Genomic DNA, 21,198 nt, shown 5'->3' with positions numbered 1-21,198 from the left:
GGCGTGAGGTGGAAAAAAGAAACCTTGGTGTGAGCGCAAGGCCGCCAAGGGGTGCGTCCGCGGAAAGGAGTAGAACTTGGGTGAAGAGAAGAAACACGGATTGCAAGCAAAAGAAAACCCTCAAGAACTTCAAGACCCCCAAGCACCCAAGTTCTTCGTGAACTTAAGAACCCAAGACCCGCAAGAACCCAAGTTCTTGGTGAACTTAAGAACCCAAGACCACAAGAACCCACAAGAACCCAAGACTTACTTGAAGCGGAATGGATACTTCGCTTGGAGGTGATGAGTATGAGAGAGGTGAAGAAGAATTTTCTCCACCAGGAGGTTTTTCCGACCCTCCCCCTTCCCCATCTATGCCAAGAATTGCACTAACTCCTACGGAGGAGTTGGATCAAAAGTTTCTGGAAAGAAAGCTAGAACGCGAAGAAAGAGAAGCAGAAAGAAAGGAACACGAAGAAAGAAGGGCAGCCATAGATTGTGACTACAAAGAAAGATGGGAAGCCATAGATCGTGCATACGATGCAAGAATGGAAGCCATATATCGTCTGTATGACTTGGCAGAAAAAGAAATTCAAGCCAAATTTGATCGCGAGAACAAAGCAAGACATGCAGAATTTGATCGTGAGAACAAAGCCATCAAAGAAAAGAGCGACCAACACATGAAAGAGTTCTTGCGACTCTTTTCTCAAGTGCAGGCACAGATGCAAGAGATTCGGGAAAACGAGCCTCTCTCAGTCTCTTCTTCTCCCAAGCATGGCACACAGGATTTTCATGATTATGAGAAGTATGATGAATTGAATGATAATGATGAGCATGCTGATTTGAATGATGATGATAAGCATGATGATTTGATTGACAATGACAAGCATGACGATTTGCATGATCAAGATGTGATTTCTCACAAGCATGATGATTTGCATGATGAAGATGTGATTTTTCACAAGCATGATGAGTTACTCAAAGTAGACCGCTCTCGCCATAGAGAGTGGGGCCTTTGGAGGAGGGTTTTACAACGTCTCTGGTGTCGTATTTCTCTTCTCTCTCTATCTCTCAATCTCATACACTTGCACGCACAATGTCTATTCACTTGTTTGTGATCATAGCATTCTCTCATTAAGAACGAGAGGCTCTACCTTCCATAAGAACAAAAGGAACCTTGAGCACAGTTCGGAGCACTCATCTTGAGAAAATCGCAAACATTCATTCCGCTGCACCTAACATGCTCACCCTCAGACTCTATGTCCAAATGCTCTAAGAAGTGAGGCCTTGCCCACTTATTTAAAGGTACAAGGGATGCCCAAAAGCAGAGCCCCAAAATCTTTTAAAATCAAAAGCTTCCCAACTCAAAAGCTAATATCTCAAAAGTTGCCAGCAAAAATGAGCCATTGTAATTTGCCGAGATCCGTACGCTGCCACATCATCATGTTAGCGCGTTTTGCGCGCAAAATCTGGAGGTCCGTACAATGGACCACTTCAGCCTGCCAGCGCATTATACGAGGGTCAGTGCTGTTGCCACGTGTCAGTGTGTGTCCGTGTTTTCCATGTCACCATTTTGTGACATACCCCACTCTTGAAAGCATTGTAATCGCCCTCGATTACGCCTTAGCAGACACTGACTGTTAGTACAGACGCACTAGGAACAACACATCTAGCACATGTACCAATCAACAATCACATCACCGGACATCATAGGACATCACTTAACATCAGAGGACATCACATGACAAAGCACATTCAAAATCATTCCAAATTTCAGACCATGATTAATCGGCAACGTATATAGCAATCGCATCTAGATCCAATCGGGACCTCACATATGCCCGATTAATTAATCCATATTGCAATCATGTCTATAGAGATTTATGAGACCGAAATGCTGCAGTCATTTCGTCTTTCAGTTCGTGCACTTAAACAAGTCAATTACAAGTCAATTACAAATCAATCAATATCATTTTCATTTTCGAAAATTTCTGTCCATAAAGTCGTACAACAGCATATTGTCATCTCAGCAATATCCTTGAAACCCAAAGGGACATCAGTGAGACTATATCAAAAAAAAGAACCGGGGTAATCTGTTGACAAAGGAGCGGAGTGACTCCCCTCTTGTGTATGCCCACTGCACTAGATTCACGCATGCTAAAATCGGGGTTCTATCGGAGTAGACTATGCTAAATCGAATGCTTCAAGGTAAAGTTCCACTATCTGAGGAGTATCTGTTAGGTCCTCCTCCTCCATCCACTTCGCATCCAATGTAGGATAGTTCTTAAATTTAACCAAGAACCGCCTAATCACTTTACCTTTAAATATTTCTATCTTCATGTGTCAGCGTCCGTTCCAGTCACTTTTGACTCGCTCGGTCAGTCAAATGGTTGATGCCAACGCTAAAAGTCAGTCGTTGGATGATATTTCTGAGAGTGTGAAGCTTCGGCTAAGCAAGGCTCAGGAGTCTTGCTCACCACATGCCAACAAGCATCGTCAAGATGTTTCGATCAAGAAAGGAGATTGGGTGTATTTAAGAATCATGAAGCAACATCTTAAGCAAGTTGGAAAGAAGTGTCCAAAGTTGTCTTTCAAAATGTATGGTCCATTTCCTGTCATTAAAAAGATAAATGAAGTTTCAATGAAATTGAAATTGCCTAATTCATGTCAATGCACAACGTTTTCCATGTTTCTTAAGCCATTTGCAGATTTCAGCCCGTAGCGTTTTCAATTTTCAACCGTCTCATCGCCATCCTCAACATTGTCGGCAAGTCCATTGCATTGTAGAGATTTGTGCAATCAATAGTAGACCGCTCTCGCCATAGAGAGTGGGGCCTTCGGAGGAGGGTTTGACAACATTCTGGCGTCGTATCCTTCTCTCTCTTTCTCTCAGTCTCAGCACCTTCATGCACAATGTTTTCCCACTTTGTTGTGATCATTTGCACTCTCACTGAAGGAATGGAAGGCTCCCCCTTCTATAAGTAAAAGGAACCCTTGAGCACAATTCGGAGCACTCATCTTGAGTAAAGTTCAACATTCACATCCGCTGCACCTTACATTAAAGGCCCTTGGCCTTGAAAAGCAATTAAACTCAAAAGCAACTGGTCCCAAAAGCACTAGCGCCAAAAGCTTCCAGTGCGTTTTGCGGAAATCCATACAGCTCTGCCATGTCAGCAGTCAACGTAAAACGCAGAAATCCGTGCAGGCTTCCATATCATCAGTGCAAAATCCAAAAATTCGTACAGGTATTCCGCATCATCAATTGCTACGCAAATATAGTGTGTGTGTGTGTGTGTGTGTGTGTGTGTGTGTGTGGTCCTGCTTTATTTAATCCCTTTAGGTCACTTGGGCCCCATCAATCGAGGTCCCATAAGTTGGCGGGAACTCCTCTTTAAAAATAGGCCACTCGGCAAGACTTTGCAAGTTGGTAAAACTTCTTCTGCTTCTTCACTTAGGGTTTAGGCCCCTCGACCGGGATCTGTAGGTTGACTTCGTTCTTCAACGGCTTGATGGGTCAGCAGTTTGTGGCACATACTTAGGCAACAAGTTAGTCAATATGTATGTCAAGTGTCGTACACTTCTCAGAGCGCAACAGCTCCTTGATGAGCTTCGAGTCCTCAATGTTGTCTCTTGGAGTGCATTGATTGTAGGATATGTCCAATAGGGTCAAAGTCAAAGAGCTCTAGGTTGTTTTCAGTAGATGGAGAGAGAGAGCGGTGCACTTCTCAGAGCGCAACACGTCTTCGACGAGCTTCCTATCCGCAATGTTGTCTCATGGAGTGCATCGATTGCACGATGGGCAATATGTTTGTCAAGTGCGGTGCACGTCTCAAAGTGCAGCACGTCCTCGACGAGCTTCTTGTCTGCAATGTCGTCCCATGGAGTGCATTGGTTGCAAGATATGTCCAACAGGGTCAAGGTCAAGAAGCTCTGGGCTATTTTTAGCACACAGAGAGGGCATCTCTCCAAATTCAATCACCTACACTTGCACCTCCAAGAGATGGAATTTTCAACAAGAAGCTTATCAAGCACGTTCTTGCTCAATTTCTTTGATAGCAAACATGTTGACCAAAGCACTACCACACATGACATTTTTTCCCAACACCCAATGACTAATAGTCTCGCTATGCATTCATATGTTAAACCTGACCTTGCATCCATTAGAAACAAACCACACCTTGGTGTTTGGAAAAGGTTTGCCTCAGCTTAGCGTAGATCCGTTCAAAATCTAGATTAGTCGGTTTGAAACCACAAAAAAGGGAAGAGAAACGGTAAAAAATACAAGAAATTACTTGAAGGTCTTACAAATCTGGAAAAGTTTTACAAGTACTTCCGGGTTGCATTGTCAGGAGGACATGGCTGCTCGAACAAAACCTAGGTTTAGTGTAATCCCACCTACAAATTTTGATATTTACCTCTAAATTTTAAATTTGAAGGTAAGAAAACCTATAAATTTTAGAGAAATTAAATGTAATTTAGTGTAAAAACCTTCAAATTTAGTCATTTTATCTCTAAACTCTCTCATATGTAGGTTTGCCAAGCTTTTGGAAAAAAGTTCTTTTCAAGCACTGGTCCGACTCCGACTCTAGGGGAGCCTCATCACTATATCACACGGGACTCGACGGGAGAAAGACTTTCCCAAACACGAGGCACAAATTTGTTGCCCTTCCCTTTCTGACGGATACCCCCTGTAATCGAGCCTGCATTCCAATTTCCTAGACAGCGTTGCTGTAGCAAGCCACATGGCTGCCTGGCAGATCACCAAACTGAAAAGCTGCGAGTCTGCGACCACTTACTTTCCCAGGCGGGCCACGTGCCAGGTAGACACTTCTCCCGATTCCCGAACCTCAGCTCCCGAACGGCGAACACTCATTGTCTTTTTCCCATGTTCCAACTTCCAATACGTGTCGGCGGCGATCGCTGCTCGTAGCTGAACTCTTTAGTCTTTTCCTTTCCACTAGGCCTATCTAGAATCCAGATTCCCAACTGGAAAGGGCACATCCACGCATGTGCGCAGACGCAGTGCTCGAAAAAAATCATTTATTTTCTCCATATGAAATTTCGAGCTAATTTCGAGTGCCATCTACCTACACTCCGAACGTGCTCAAACAGAGCATGTTTGGCCACCTTCAGTGTCACACCCAGGTGGACACTAAGAGAGTATTCACACGAGACAGTTTCAAAACTGCTCCCAAACTTACTTAAAAGGAAAGTAAATGGTATGCAGTACATTCACACGTTTCACTTGTAGTTTGACAAGACTTGCTGCTTCAAGTCAGTTTCCTTTGAAATGTAGGCACAACTCCTTTAATTGGAATATTGACCTACAGCAAGGGGTCAAGTCACTTCAAACTAGCGTTCCTTTTCATAAACTTTTGCTAAAAGGCAAAAGTTTGTGAAAAGGAACCATTCTTCCTATTTTTGTGGGAACTCACGTTTCCTTTTCCGAACTCACGTTTCCTTTTCCAAACTCACCATGGGAATATAGCAAAATTGAAACAATTCCCCTAAATTCCTTTTCCAAATGCACCGTGTGGAAGGCTTCTAAGTCGTTAAAAAAAACTTCTGAGTGCACCGACCACAGGCGGACACTAAGTCGTTAAAAAAACTTCTGAGGGCACCGACCACACCGAGATTTTAGTTTTTTATTCGAAGCATTTGCCTATGTTTACACTAAAACTTTCAAAGTTTTACCGTTGTTTTCAAGGCAAGTTCAACATCTAGTTGTTTTCAAGGCAAGTTCAACATCTAGTTGAAAATTTGCAATTTTAGTTGGTTAGAGCCGAGTCGCCCTAGCACCAGCAGGGTTAACAGCAAATTACCAAAACTCCGGTCGCACCCACAGATTCTTCATAAAAATCTCGACAAACCTGCTGAAAAGTGGAGCTGGAGTTCACTGCCTCATTGGTCGAAGATGTCGATAGTCACAATGGGTCATTGTCGGCCTGAAAAATAGCGTAGCCCCCTCCTTTTTCAAAATGCCAGTAGGGCTATCATATGCATTGGAGTTCCTTGCCTCAATTGTAGGAGATACCAAATATGGCGAAGCCACTCTTCCCACTACCCCCACTACCCATGAGTGCGACCCGGCTCTTAGAAATATGTTGAACTCTTGTCTTTGCAAACACTTACTTGAGCTCTTTTTGTTTCAATACACGTATTTATGCAAAATACATCTATACAATTATAATGGGGGAAGGGATTCCGGCCCCCTCCCCCGGACACGTGTCCAAAGCTCTGCATTCCGACGCCTTCAGGGAGTGTACTCTTAGTGAAACAGTGACTGAGAGTGAGAGAGAGAGACGGGTGGATTTCGTTGCACAAGGCCTAAGCGAAGAAAAAGGTTGCCTGGCTGGACTTCCTCACGCCGGCTGACACACACACACACAGAGAGAGAGAGAGAGAGAGAGAGAGAGAGAGAGAGAGAGAGAGAGAGAGAGAGAGAGAGAGAGAGAGAGAGAGAGAGAGAGAGGGGGAATCCAGTGCTCACGAAAATCATTTTTCCAAACATGGAAAATTCCCTTTCTCCATTTTGTCAAGAGGAATTTTTTTAAATTAGTTCATTTCTTCATGTTTTTACAATATTTTTATCTATTTTGGGGCGGAATTTCTCCCTTTCCCCTTGCCCTCGACCGGCATTTTTGAAATTGAAAACGGCACAATATTAAGCTGAGACACATTTTTTCCGTGCTTCCAGTGCTTTTATGGGGGGGGAGAGAGAGAGAGAGAGAGAGAGAGAGAGAGAGAGAGAGAGAGAGAGAGAGAGCAACCCGTCTGTTCTTGCCGGCTAGTGTGTGTGTGAGAGAGGAAGAGAGCAACATTCGGAAAAAATCAATTTCTCAAATATACAAAATTTCATTTGGGGGGTAGTTTCAAAGAGAAAATTTTTCAACATAAACCAATTCTTTACGATTTTAACTCCATTTTCTTGAATTTTTGAGACGACTTCTAGCTATGCGTTGGTATCTACGCATGAGAGAGAGAGAGAGAGAGAGAGAGAGAGAGAGAGAGAGAGAGAGAGAGAGAGAGAGAGAGAGAGAGAGAGACGAATTCCAAAGTGCGGAATCCAGTGCTCGGAGAAAATCATTTATCCAAACATGCAAAATTCCTTTCCTCGATTTTGTCAAGAGGAACTTTTTTAAAATTAGGTAATTTTCTTCAATTTCTATTTTTCTCTATTTTGGGTCGGACTTTGTCCCTTTCCCCTTGCCCTCAATCGACATTTTTGAAATTGAAAACGACACGATATTAAGCTGAGACACATTTTTCTCGAACACTGCTTCCAGTGCTTTGAGAGAGAGAGAGAGAGAGAGAGAGAGAGAGAGAGAGAGAGAGAGAGAGAGAGAGAGAGAGAGAGAGAGAGAGAGAGAGAGAGAGAGAGAGAGCGCAACCCGTCTGTTCTTGCCGGCGAGTGTGTGTGTGTGAGAGAGAAGAGAGCAGTGTTCAGAAAAAATCAATTTCGCAAATATACAAAATTTCCTTTGGGGGGTAGTTTTAAAGAGAAAATTTCTCAAAATAGACTTGAATTTTTCAAGCGAGCTTTCTCCTTCTCCCCCTCTCTTCACCGATTGTTTCGTTTGTTCAACCGGCTCAAGGCTTAGGTGACACACTTTTCTCGAAGATTGACGGGGAGAGAGAGAGAGAGAGAGAGAGAGAGAGAGAGAGAGAGAGAGAGAGCAACCCGTCTGTTCTTGCGGGCGACAACTTCCAATTGTCTGTGTTGGTATTTGTGCATGAGAGAGAGAGAGAGAGAGAGAGAGAGAGAGAGAGAGAGAGAGAGAGAGAGAGAGAGAGAGAGAGAGAGAGAGAGAGAGAGAGAGAGCAACCCGTCTGTTCTTGCTGGCAAGTGTGTGTGTGTGTGTGTGTGAGGAAGAGAGAAATGTTCAGAAAAAATCAATTTCGCAAATATACAAAATTTCCTTTGGGGGGTAGTTTCAAAGAGAAAATTTTTCAAAATAGACTTGAATTTTTCAAGCGAGCTTTCTCCTTCTCCCCCTCCCTTCAACCGATTGTTTTGTTTGTTCAACCGGCTCAAGGCTTAGGTGACACACTTTTCTCGAAGATTGACGGAGAGAGAGAGAGAGAGAGAGAGAGAGAGAGAGAGAGAGAGAGAGAGAGAGAGAGAGAGAGAGAGAGCTCTTCGACAGTGCAACGTCTGCCACACAGGTATGGTATCTTGCTCCATGCTAATAGTATGTGATGCAAACGTTGATTTGGTAACAGGATGCGTGCTGGTTTGGTGCGCACTTGCAGACAACGGGCTGCTTGATGTTGCTGTGTTACGTGCTAGCGATGTGAAGCTCGCCCACGAAGCTAGGGGTTGCTTTTTTCCATGGTTGGTTGAGAGCACGGAGGGGTGTAGTGCTTTGGCAAAACTGTGTAGGACCTCATCTTGCATGACAAGCTACTATTTAATTGCTCGATTTCTCACTCTCGCTAGCTACGTGCTCGGTCTATGGGGTTGTGGCAAGGAGGTGCCATCATCTTCGCCCATACGATAGGGGACTTGGGTGTTTACAGGTACAACCTGCAGGTTGATGTTGTATCTGTCTGCAGCAATATATCAGGGTTAGAATTAGTGCCCTTCATCAGTGACAGAGATAGATTGTGATTAACCTGGCGATTGTGAGAGAGAGAGAGAGAGAGAGAGAGAGAGAGAGAGAGAGAGAGAGAGAGAGAGAGAGAGAGAGAGAGAGAGAGAGAGAGAGAGAGAGAGAAAGAAATAGAAGAGAATTTTACCGTCGTAGGAAACTATCCCAAAAGACCTTAAATATCTAGCCGACGAGGAGAGAGAGAGGTTGCCAATGTGCGTGATGAAAGAGAGAGAGAGAGAGAGAGAGAGAGAGAGAGAGAGAGAGAGAGAGAGGGGGGGGGGGGGGGGGGTGCCAATGCGCATGATGAAGGGGGAGAGAGAAATCTCTTTGATCATTCAAGCTGCAATTATTTATCCAATCATTACGCCTAATCACTAGGCTTCAAGATGATATCTCATGGGTCATGAGTGGTGGCATCCGCTTCTTCCTTCATGGGCGGTAGGCTCTAGTGCTGCGTGTGCAACCACGAAGCTTGAAGCAGGCTTGGCGCGGAAAGGCTGCCTCAGAAGCCGACAGCTTTTCGAAATCTACTTCAGCAACTCTCAATAAGTTTCTGGATCCAAAAGTGGCTGCTTCTGTATGCACAGCCTACAATACTTCAATGTCGTTGTAGGTGATGATGACGAGATCGGAATTGGATCTTCACCTATAGAATAGGGGCGCTTGGGTGTTTATAGGTGACTTGAAACCTGTAGCTTTTCGAAATCTACTTCAGCAACTCTCAATAAGTTTCTGGATCCAAAAGTGGCTGCTTCTGTATGCACAGCCTACAATACTTCGATGTCGTTGTAGGTGATGATGACGAGATCAGAATTGGATCTTCGCCTATAGAATAGGGGGATGGTGTTTATGTGATTGATGATTTTCGGTGTCTTGAAACTATATGTAGTTAGGTCATAGTATTTGTCTTCAAATCAATATAGTTAGACAGTATTTTCTCCTTCATCAGTGAGAGAGATTTTTTTTTCATTGTCTTGTGGGGGGGGGGGAGAGGGGAGATTTCCTCTCTGAAGACGTGAGAGAGAGAAGAGAGAGAGAGAGAGAGAGAGAGAAAGAGAGAGAGAGAGAGGCCGCCGAAGGCGGCCGGCCATACTAGTATGTATTAAGCAGTGAAGCACCTATATATCTCGCGGGGCTTTTTTGTTTTTTGCTAGTTTTTTATGGGGGTGGATTTGGGGTTTTCTTTTTTTTTTTTGGGTTGTTACTGCCCCGTTGGGGGGGGAACATAGAGTCAATTGTTTCAAATAGAGTTATAGAAAATAAGGGCATATTCACAAACGTCCGCGAACGTTTGTAAAATCCCCAAATCAATTCTTTGCACGTCAACGGATAGGCTCCAAAATGATTCACACACATGAAGAGTGGGCACACGTTGGCAATCGAGTAATTGCTAACTAGTGTCCCTCCCATGCAAAATGTTAGGCGACACCCCCCGCCCATCCAAGAAATGAGACGGACATATGCGCAAAAAGCTGCAGCCGTCAAATTTTTTTCTCTGTATGCAACGTCTCCCACCAATGGTTGCATCCGCTTCACTAAAGTGTGTCGTTGATATCCACTGAAAATATTAAAATAATTGAATTTGTCCGCGGACCTATTGGTGCAGCCAAAGTTGGTCCGTGCTAGGAAGTGTGCAATACAATGCTATGTATGCTGACACGTGCATGGTAAAGAGCTAAAGCGGTTATAAAAATCCTAGGCAGGACAGTGGCAGCGAAAATGTATGTTGACAATGGTTTTTTAGGCTAGGGAGGCCTACAAAGTGGTATAATTGGGATGCCAGGTAAAGGTGTACAAAATGTGGAAAATGTGTCTGGGAATGTAGTGCTGGAGATGCTCTTGAAGCCCATCCAGAGGACTCGTCAAATGGAGCCACGGTGTGAAAGTTATGTCAGTTTAAAGTTAGTAGGTCTTGCAGATCCCGGACAGACAAGGCATGCGATGGCAGGTGCTTAGAGCTAGGGTAAAAAGACAAATGCGTGGAGCTTGAGTTGTGGAGCATGTCGATCTTTCCAGATTGTCAATCAGGCCTCAAATGCGTGGAGCTTGAGTTGTGGAGCATGTCGATCTTTCTAGATTGTCAATCAGGCCTCAAATGAGCAAGTTATGGCCTGTGGAATATTTGCCGAGGGTCAGGTATGTGCTCACTGGGCCACGTTGGCAAGCGTGCTGACAAGGAGCTCGCCAAGGTTCTGAAAAGTTGTATGCGACGTGAGGAATCAGCCAAATTGAAAAGGGAAAGGTGGGCTAGAGTGGTTTTCATAAGACAAATGAAAGCTCAAAAGCTAAGGGGGGAGAAAAAATGTCTTTTAGAAGTAAAAGCGCTTGGCACTCTTGCTAAAAGAGTTTGGTTTATAAAGTTCAAACGGGGGAGAGAAGAAAAAGAGGAGGAGGCAACATTTTCGAGAAGGAGCCTTTTTTCCTTGAGGGGAAGAAGAAGAGAATTGAAAAGGAAAAAAGAAGTTGTTACCATATACATGTGGTAGTGATGTGTGTGAACACACTAGGACCGCCGAGCCATTTTTCTGCTCTCTAGGAGGTTTTTTCCCCCATGCATTGTGTATACGCCCATCACTCTAGGGCTATCTATCTTTTCATAGCGCACTAAGTAATACACTCTCAGTTGTGTGCCTTGAGCTTCCTTCGTCTTCTCCAAGCTGTGTGCGTTTCTCTGCAACCCTAATTCCAACAATTGGTATCAGAGCAGGTTGTGTCCTCCCGGGCTTAGTCGCTAGCAGCTCCAGCACATGCCTGTTCACTTTCTCCGATTTCAGTGAGATTTGGCGAGCGTTCGCAGGTCGACAAATTTTTCGGGCTCATTTCGACCTTCGTTTCCACTACAGGCAGGTCTGCACATGCAATTTCGTCTTTTTGTGCAAAATTTTTGTCAGTGTTGTGTTCTGCATTGCTGGTGCCTTAGAGTCTTCTATGGTTTGTGCTATATAGCACGTGTTGTTCCCGCTTCATTTCTCCTCTTTTCGGACAGTTTTCACATCAGGTGCAGCATTTACCATGGCTGACAACAACACAGATGTGTTCAAGATGTTTGCTGTTGAGGACAGATTGGATGGGAACAATTACCCTATGTGGGCTTAAATGTTTCAACATGTTCTTGTGTCAAAGGGCGTCTGGAATATTGTGCATGGCATTGATGTACGTCCTGGTTCTGAGGATGTAGGCAATGTTGAGGATGTTGCAGGTCTTACTGCAAGAATTGATGCTATTAGAGTTGTTTTACCTACGGCGAAACAAGCTTGTTGGGATGTAAAGGATGCGCATGCTCATGCGTTGATTGCGCTGTCTGTGAAGAGCACCATTACTCCTCACATTCATTCAACAAAATCTGCAAAACAGGCTTGGGACATTCTAGCAGGTCTTTATGCAAGCCGCAGTGAGGCTAAAATTGCTTTGTTGCGTAAAGAGCTGGAATCGAAGATTATGCATGAGGAAGATGATATGGACACTTTCCTTGCTGGTGTCAAGGATATCAATGAGCAACTTATTTCTGCAGGTGAAGTCATTTCAGACAGTTCCCTTGTTCAGACTGTTCTTGATGCCTTACCAGATTCTTACCAGACTTTTGCTAGTACTTGGAGACTTATGACCCAAGGAAATCCTGAAGTTGTCAAGTTTGATGCATTATGCACATTGTTGTTGCAAGAGTCACTTTCCAGAAAAACGGGACTAGGTAGCGTATAGTTGAACAGGCTTTTATTGCTTCTCAAAGAACGGGTGGTAACAACAATGCAGCCACTTCTTATGGTTCTGCTGTGAGTGGAAAACTTTTGTTCCTAATGCTTCTGCTGAAAGAAATTCGTCTGGAAATTCTGGTGATAAGGGCAAAAAGACGATGCGTTGCCATTATTATAAAGCTAATGATCACTTGATCAAGTAGTGTTCTAAGTTGAAGGCCAAAGAGGCTAAGAAGAAAGAGGGTGCTTCCACTATTAATGCTGGTTCCATTACAAATGCAGCCATTGTTGAGTCTTCTGTGAAAGGAGACGGTGATGCTGATGTTGATGCAGAATGGGATTTTAGTGCAGAGTGCACTTACAATCCTGTTGTCCATGATGTATGCATGTCGGTTGCTGCAGATTCACATGTGTGGTATTTCGATACTGGTGCTACAAAGCATATTACCTCACATCGTGAATTGTTCACCTCTCTCGAGTCTGTCCCTCATGGGAATTCAGTCACTTGTGCCAACAATTCCTCTTATCCTATTCCGAGGGTTGGAAAGATTGTGCTTATTGCTACAAATAGCAATTCTTTCACACTTGTTGTAATGAAATTGCCCTATTTAATTTGAGAGTAGCGGAAATTAATGAGAGTACTTTTGAGAAATGACTTTGTGAGCATAGCGGGTGAACATAACTGAAGATAGCAACATAATCATAGCAATTAGTTAACTCGGCATGAACAATACTTTTGCAAGAGAGAGAATTTAGAGAGCATGACAACAGTTGAGGACCGGATTTATGTGAAGCCGGTCCCCCCTCCAATAGGCATTTGTATTATGATTTCTCCCATTAAGAGAGACTATTTACAATACAATCTTTGTGTTCCTTGTGACCTAGGTGATGCAATGAAGATGGAAAGCTTCATGCATCACAAACATAACATAAACTTGAAGAAAGCTTTAACTATCCCAAGCCTCAGTCCCAAGACCTCAAACACCTTCGAAGGTGGAGAGAGCTAGCAGGGAATGAGGGTAGGGAAGAGGAAGAAGAAACATTTCGTAGGAGAAAGAATTAGTTCCTCACTTATCATAACTCTTGTTGCTAGCATACATAATAGCATAGTAATGAAGAAGAAGGAGATGGCAAGCTTAAGCATTGAAGCATGGCTCTTGGTTGGATTTGCACTCCATATCCAAGAGTGTTGGTGTATGCTCTCAACCTCTACTTGCTTGGAGAAGGAGAGGGAGCTCTTGCACTTTGCATAGCACACAATGAGAGTGTTTTTGAGTGTGTGTGGGTGAGTATACCCCCTAAGAAACCCTAAGACCCCCTCTTGTGGCTCATGCTTGAAGCTCATTGGACTAGCCAATCACAAGTAGGAGGCATTACAAGCAGCAAGGGTAGCCTTGAGACAAGTGTCCCCCTTTCCCCTTTGAGAGAGAGGGCTAGATAAATGCTAAATCAATTAATTAAATCTCATAAATTATTATTGGACCCCTTGGGTGGCCAACCAATAGGCTTTAGGCACACCATGAGGGGAACATGAGGAGGAACTTGACAAGTGTCCCTTTTGCTTTCTTTGTACCATGCATACCTTGTGTGAGTGTGTGGGTGTTCTCTCTCATCCCCCCTCATGTAGGGCTCACCCCCTCCTTGTAGGGATTGATCTTTGACTTTTTGACACCTCAAGCCCCTCATGCATAGGCCCAGTTCCCACCACAAGCTTGGCTCATAAGCACTTTAAGCTTGGGATGGGTTCTCACCTCAAGTGCAACCCTAGCATCTCAAGCATGTCAAGCATCTCAATAATTAAGCACCTCAAGCATCTCAAGAACCTCAATCATCAAGCACCTCAAGCACCTTAGTCATCAAGCATGACAAGCATGACAAGCACCTAGAGCTGGGTCGGGTTCCCGCGCCTCAAGCTCAGCCCTAGCATACCTAAGGTCAAAGGCCTTTTACACACATTATTGGAGGTCTTAAATGAAGCTAACCCTAAGGTCTTATCCTCCATTTTTTAGCCTTGCTCTTTGATAGACCATCTCTCATTTGGGCCCCTTTACCATTGGCCCCGTGTTGAGATAGATCTACAATCACATGTCTATATCTTAACACTTGTTCCCGTTTATTCTCCCACATTAAGTGATCAATTTAATATGAGAAAATCATTTGGGTTGTTTAGATATTAGATTTTATGACATTACCTCTCTCTTGAAATCATAGTCGTCCTAAACTATGAGGTAGAAGAGATAAAGCCTTAGTCATTAGTCAATTTTACTTAGTGGGTAGAGGATCCCTTTTTACCCTACGACATCTTTCCAAGATGGATAACTAATCCATTTGGTACTTGGGAGACATAGCTGCCGCAAGCATGTCTGCTCTTTAGTCCATTTCATTCTCCCAAAGTAGAGTGACAAATTCTACTTGGTGTTTGAGAGACGTAGTCATCACAAATATGATTCTAAGCATGCATACTAGTTAAATTTGTGCACAATTAAAAAGAGGACTAGTCTTATAAGACAAAAACATGAGTCATTTAAAAGAAATTTGTACATTTGCTTACTCTAATGTAGCATTGTAAGAATTGATAAGGTCAATACTATCCTTAAGGTGTATTCCTTGCATCCATCTAGCATCTTCAAAAGGATAATTTTTGAACTTAATAAGATACCATCGGTGGATAATCTTACCATGGCGTAGTACCTTGTCTTCATGCCGAGGAACAGCTTCGGGTTGTAGCACCTCTTCTTGGTCTTCAACTTCGGGAGGGTCTTCAATAATTGGTTCAGTTGGTGGCTCTCCTTTGTAGGGCTTAAGTAGGCTTACATGAAAGGCATTGTGTATGAGCCAATGGTTGGGCAACATGAGTTGATAAGCCGTCTCATTGATCGGCTTCAAGATTTGGAAAGGACCATATTATCTTTTTGCTAGTTTAGCATAATACTTTTGATGGCCCGTAGGATTTTTGCCCGTCGTTTGCCTTAATCGAGCCTTAGGAAACTTGAGTAAGACCCAATCATTTTCTTTGAACATTAAGTCTCTTCTGTGCTTATCAACAACAGCTTTTTGCCTTTGTTGAGAGATGGATATAGCCTCCTTGATCTTTTGAAAAGATTCTTGTAGGTCACGGCTATACTCATCGGCGGCGAAGATCTTCCCATGTACTTTGAGTAGCAAGGGACTTTTAGGTCTTCCCTCAATGATCTCAAAAGGTTCTTTTCCCGTAGAAGTATGTACAATATTATTGTAGGCATACTCTACAAGAGGTAAGTACTTCTCCCATTGTGAGCGTTGATCTACTTCGGTAACATAAGTCTTGAGTAGATCGAGTATCGTAAGATTGGCTATCTCACTTTGGCCATCCGTTTGTGGGTGATAGGCCGAAGAGAAATTCAATCTTGTTCCTAGATTTTCAAAGAGACCTTTCCAAAAATTACTGGTCATTCTAGGATCTCTATCTGACACGATGGATGTGGGTAATCCATGGTGCTTGAAAATCTGAGATATGAAGAGAGTTGCCATTCGATGTGCCTTAATAGTCTTTTTGACAGGAATAAAATGTGCTTGCTTGCTAAACCTGTCAACCATTGTCCATATTCCTGTATTCCCATGGATAGACTTGGGTAATCCAAAGATGAAATCCATGGATATACTCTCCCATGGTGAATTTGGGATAGGCAATGGCTGGAGTAATCCAGGTTGCTTCCCTCTATCATACTTGGTCTTTTGGCATACTACACATTTTGAAACATACTCTTGTATGTCCACTTTCATGGTAGGCCAATAGAAATACGTCTCTACTCCTCGGAGAGTAGGTTGAATACCTCTATGCCCCGCATATGGAGGAGCATGGGATTCATACATAACTTTCTCATGAAGGGAATGGGTAACACATAGCCTATTGCCGTGGAGAAGATAAGGGTGGATGCATGAATAGGTGACCCGGTTTTAACCGGTTGAAAGTTTCTTTTGGAGGCTTAAAATTTAGGGGGTATGAAACTGGTGTTATGGGCAAGAATTGTTTGAATTAAATATTCGTGTGGAGGATACAAAATCTTAAAAATCATGTGGAGGATTCAAAAACACGTGTGGAGCCCACATCAGAACGAATGTTCAGTCGAATGTTTTCATGACTGTGACTTCTCTGTATCTTTGTGCCTTTCTCCTTTTGCGCCTTTCTCAGCTCGCTCTACAGCCCCGTGTGCACGCTGCTTATCCTTCACTATGGATAGAAACCTAGGAAAGAGCCCAAGGAATGTAGCCTGACAGGTCTCCCCCACAAAGACCCGACATTCTCCCACGAAGGTATGTCACCTCTCTCTGTCTCTCTCTGTGTTGTGTACAGCGGACCTGTGTGTAGTAGAGTACTGAGGTGTGGATACATTGAGTAATGAGTATGGATTTATTCCTTTCAGAGACAGAAGTTACAGCCTCCTCCCAAAATCATCCGCTTTGTTCACCCCAAGGATGTGGAGGTTCCATTAAAGGCATTCTGCACGACAAAGGAGGATTTTCACAGGGAATATGGGTTAAGTCTTGAGGGGAAAGATGTTAGGAAGTTGACAGATGCAGATGTGCCCATATCCGACTGGATGAAAGTTTTCACGTGTCTTCTAGTGAAGGAGAAAAAAGTGCCGATAAAAACAGCAAGGACGGATCACTACAAGGCACTCTATCAGCTCTACAAGCAGGTGTACCAATCCAAACCACCAAACTATCTGCTGGGAGTCAAGTTTGCACGTGGATATCTTTATTTCGTATGCACAGGTTCGGTAAAGTGGGCTGAGTTTGCATCTGAGGTGGTGAAGAATGTGACCAATGAAGGTCACTTAGATAGGAAAAGAGAACAATGGAAGTTAGAGACTTCCCAAGTATAAACAGGTACCCCAAGTGGTTGTGCCATCTTCTTAGTAAATACCCCATCCGGAAGTACACCAGTCGGAAGTGGACTTTTTGCGACCACTCAGTCTGCCTTTAGTGTTGAAGTATCCACTTCCTTGCAAGAACTTCTTGTTGAGGTTAGAAAATCTCATGACAATGTATCAGCCGAGTGTCAGAAGGCTAAGGATTCAGTGGTCAAATCTGTTGCTGATGTGCATCGTTGCGAGGGTGCCCTTGACACCATCCGAATGCACTTCCCTGATGATGCCAATGTACCAACAGGCTTGCTTGACAGCCTCCAAGAAAAATTTGACCAAGTAAAAGCCACCCTACAGCAGGCACATGTATGATTTTAACTCCATCTGATTGTAGTATAATACATGCAAAGTACCATACGGTATGATTTTTCATACCGGTAGGATTATATCATATTCGGTAAGGGTAGATGACAATACCGGTAGGATGTTATCATACCGGTAGGATTATACCCTACCGGTATGATTACATCCTACCTGTATGATTATATCCTACCGGTAGGATGTTATCTTACCGGTAGGATTTATGAGATAATCCTACCGGTATGATAACATCCTACTGGTATGGTTACATCCGACCGGTATGGTTAGATCCAACTGGTATATAAAATCCAACCGGTTTGATGTTATGCTTCCGGTATACTGTTATCCTATTGGTATGATGTTACTGGATGTTATCCTACCGGTATGATGTTACCGAATGTTATCCTACCGCTATGACGTTATACTATCCAGTATAATAACATTATACCGGTGGGATACCATCATACCAGCAGGATGTAATCATACCGGTATGCTAACATCATTATACCGATTTTCAAGCATTCATACCGATTTTATACCTGTTTGACATTGTCTGATAACAGAGGTCTCTTGCCTACAGGAAGAATTATCCAAATGCTTGGACCGTGAGGAAACCTTTCGTCTCTATGTCACGTTTGTGACAGGCATGATTAGTCAACCAATGCTACCTGAAACCATAGTCTTGCCTGCACGAGTTTCAGCTCCTGGACATAGTGTTGTTCTCATTGATGTGTGCAATGCTTGTGGTGTAAAAATTCATGATCACAATCGCTCAAGCCATGTTGTTCTATTGCCTTGTTCACATGCATACCATGCATTCTGCTATGCTCACTTGGCTGAGAAAGGAAAGTGCATGCTTAAGGATTGCCTCGGAGTTATTTTTGCAGAAGACCAATCCCTTCTAAAGAAGAAGCTAGTTGAACCATGCCCAAAAACAGGTGAGAAAATTGTTTCAATGGGTAATCAGGTGGTTGATTTTTGTCTTCTCTGATGTTTTTTCAGAGTCAAGCTGCTTCAGAACTACTGCCGATAAAGACACAGGGAACGATCCAGTGAAGCCTGCATACAAGACACCTGTGGAGGTATTGCTTGATGAAAATGTCCCTGGTAATGCTGAGAAACCTATTTCGGAAACAACAGAAGAAGAACAAAACTTTGAGGTAAAGGAGCAGAGTACGACTGGTGCTGAAGAGAAAACCCAGAATGAGGAAGACGATGTGTTGCTAGACACTGGCGTGCGGGTGACAAGATCAAAGACCCCGAGAAAACAAGGCCAACGTGGCAAGAGTAAGTTTTTTCATTGATTATGGCTCTAATAAGTGATCTCTTGCTGCACAGCTTTCTAAAGCTGATGGTCGTGTAGATGTCAGGCTGGAGGGAAGTCCCGAGGAGACCCTTGCTCAGCATATAAGAAAGGCAAAAAGAAAAAAAATCGAGAAGACTGGAGATGAGAAGCCTGAAATGGAGTCAAAAAGCAAGGAAGAGGAAGAGACCCAGGGGCAGTCAGAAGAGGAGATGGACATAGAAGACACTAAGGAGATGCAAAATATCGGCACAAGTTCTGACCCTAAACCTAGAGCCTGTAAAAGATTATAGTTTGCCCCCCCATGTTTCTTTTTATGTAACCACTTCTGAAATTTATAATATAACTTTCTTTCCCATTCGACGTCTCTTTCATCTTGTGCCTAATTTTTGAACATTGTGTCTTTTTATTGTATGATTTCAATCTATAGATATGTCCTAATTGCATATTTAAATTTGAGTCTTGTGTAATTTTGCATCTGCAGATATGTTTTCAGTTGAAGAATGGCGCCTTGCAGACTGACAAGCAGAATGGCAGGGCTGACATTCGTGCAATATGGAATTGCGTGTTGTCTCCTGTAGTGCTTGTGTTTCCTCTATGGTATAGACTAATTAAAAGAATCCCACTAATATGGCCAAGGCCACCACCTCTGTTGAGCGTCCAGTGTAGGGTTCTCATTTTGGACCTTAATGGATTACTTCTCAAGAAATTTGATGGAAAATATGGTGAAGAATTGCCCCACTGGCCAAAAATGCGGTATGTTGTTGAAGGGGATACACAGTTTTGGGTAAGGCCCGATGCAGAAGTGTTTCTGAATTTTTGTTTCAGATGGTTCGAAGTGTGGATATGGAGCTGGTGCGAGTTTGAGAAGGTCAAACGCACGCTAGCGACAGTGTTCCCTGACCACCACAAAAGATTCAATAGAGTGGTAAGTCAGGCGCAGTGCACAAGGGCCCCTTTTAAATTGGGCGCGACAGATAAACCGGTGTTCCACAAGAATCTCAAAAATTTTCCTGACCTACCACCTAACACACTTATCTTTGATGATTCTGGATATAAGCTAATGTTTAATCCATTGGGGTCATTTCTTGTTTTTCCCAAGCTAGAAAAGCAGTCTAAAGAAGTGCACGCCTGTTTTCTGTCAACCACTGTCATAAACTAGCTGGCACACTGGTTGTACTCTAAGGACATAATTGAGTATACAAAGAGGACTGTAATTTGTACAGACGGACAACCTGACGACACCTATGTGCGTCGTTTTTATTGGAAATGGCGGATTGACTTTTTCAAGAAGAAAGGAACAGATTTTTTATATAAAAAGAAATCTTCATAAAGTTTGTGAAGTGGGCGACTTTTGTCGATGTATTTTTTTGTCGATGGATGTAAATGGAGAATTACTCAGCCAAAAGGCTCAATCAATGTAACAAAATTCATGTATAATATATTTACAAGTAAGTTGCATGGAAATACGTTGTATTCTATATTTGAAGTATATTGCAAATAAAAGGAGAGAGTGAGAGAGAGTGTCTAATAACGGTATTATACTGGGCATGACTGGTATGATACTGAGAAGAGAGAGAGAGAGAGAGAGAGAGAGAGAGAGAGAGAGTCGGATACAAAGAAGTGACATGTATGATACTGGTATGATTCTTTCAAGTGACTAGTATGATACAGGTATGATACTGAGAAGTGACCGGTATGATATTGAGAAGTGACACGAGAGAGAGAGAGAGAGAGAGAGAGAGAGAGAGAGAGAGAGTCTTATACTGAGAAGTGACTGGTATGATACCGGTATGATACTGTGAAGTGACTAATATGATACCTGTATGATATTGAGGAGTGACCGGTATGATACTTAACAGTTACAGAGAGAGGGATTGGTATGATACCGGTATGATACTGAGAAATGACAAAGAGAGGATCCTGAGAAATGACAAAGAAGAGAGAGAGAGAGAGAGAGAGAGAGAGAGAGAGAGAGAGAGAGAGAGAGAGAGAGAAAGACAAAGGAACTTGTATAATATCGGTATCATACCAGTCACTCCTCAGTATCATACCGGTATGATACTAAGAAATGACTAGTATGATGTTTAGAAATGAGAGAGAGAGAGAGAGAGAGAGAGAGAGAGAGAGAGAGAGAGAGAGAGAGAGAGAGAATGTATGATATGGGTATGATACTCGGAAATGACTGGTATGATACTGTATCATACCGGTATGATATTGGGAATTGACTGGTATGATACTGGTATGATATTGGGAATTGACTGGTATGTTACCGGTATGATACTGAGAAGTGACTGGTATGATACAGGAATGATATGAGAAGTGACAAAAGAGAGAAGAGAGAGAGATGAGAGGTGAGCTGAGAGAGAGAGAGAGAGAGAGGGAGAGAGAGAGAGGAGAGAGAGAGAGGAGAGAGGAGACAG

The sequence above is a fragment of the Adiantum capillus-veneris genome, chromosome 16 (assembly GCF_014529385.1).
Source record: "Adiantum capillus-veneris isolate H3 chromosome 16, ASM1452938v2, whole genome shotgun sequence".
Classification (NCBI taxonomy): domain Eukaryota; kingdom Viridiplantae; phylum Streptophyta; class Polypodiopsida; order Polypodiales; family Pteridaceae; genus Adiantum; species Adiantum capillus-veneris.
The sequence above is the reverse complement of the archived record's forward strand: the minus strand, read 5'-3'. Positions refer to the sequence as shown.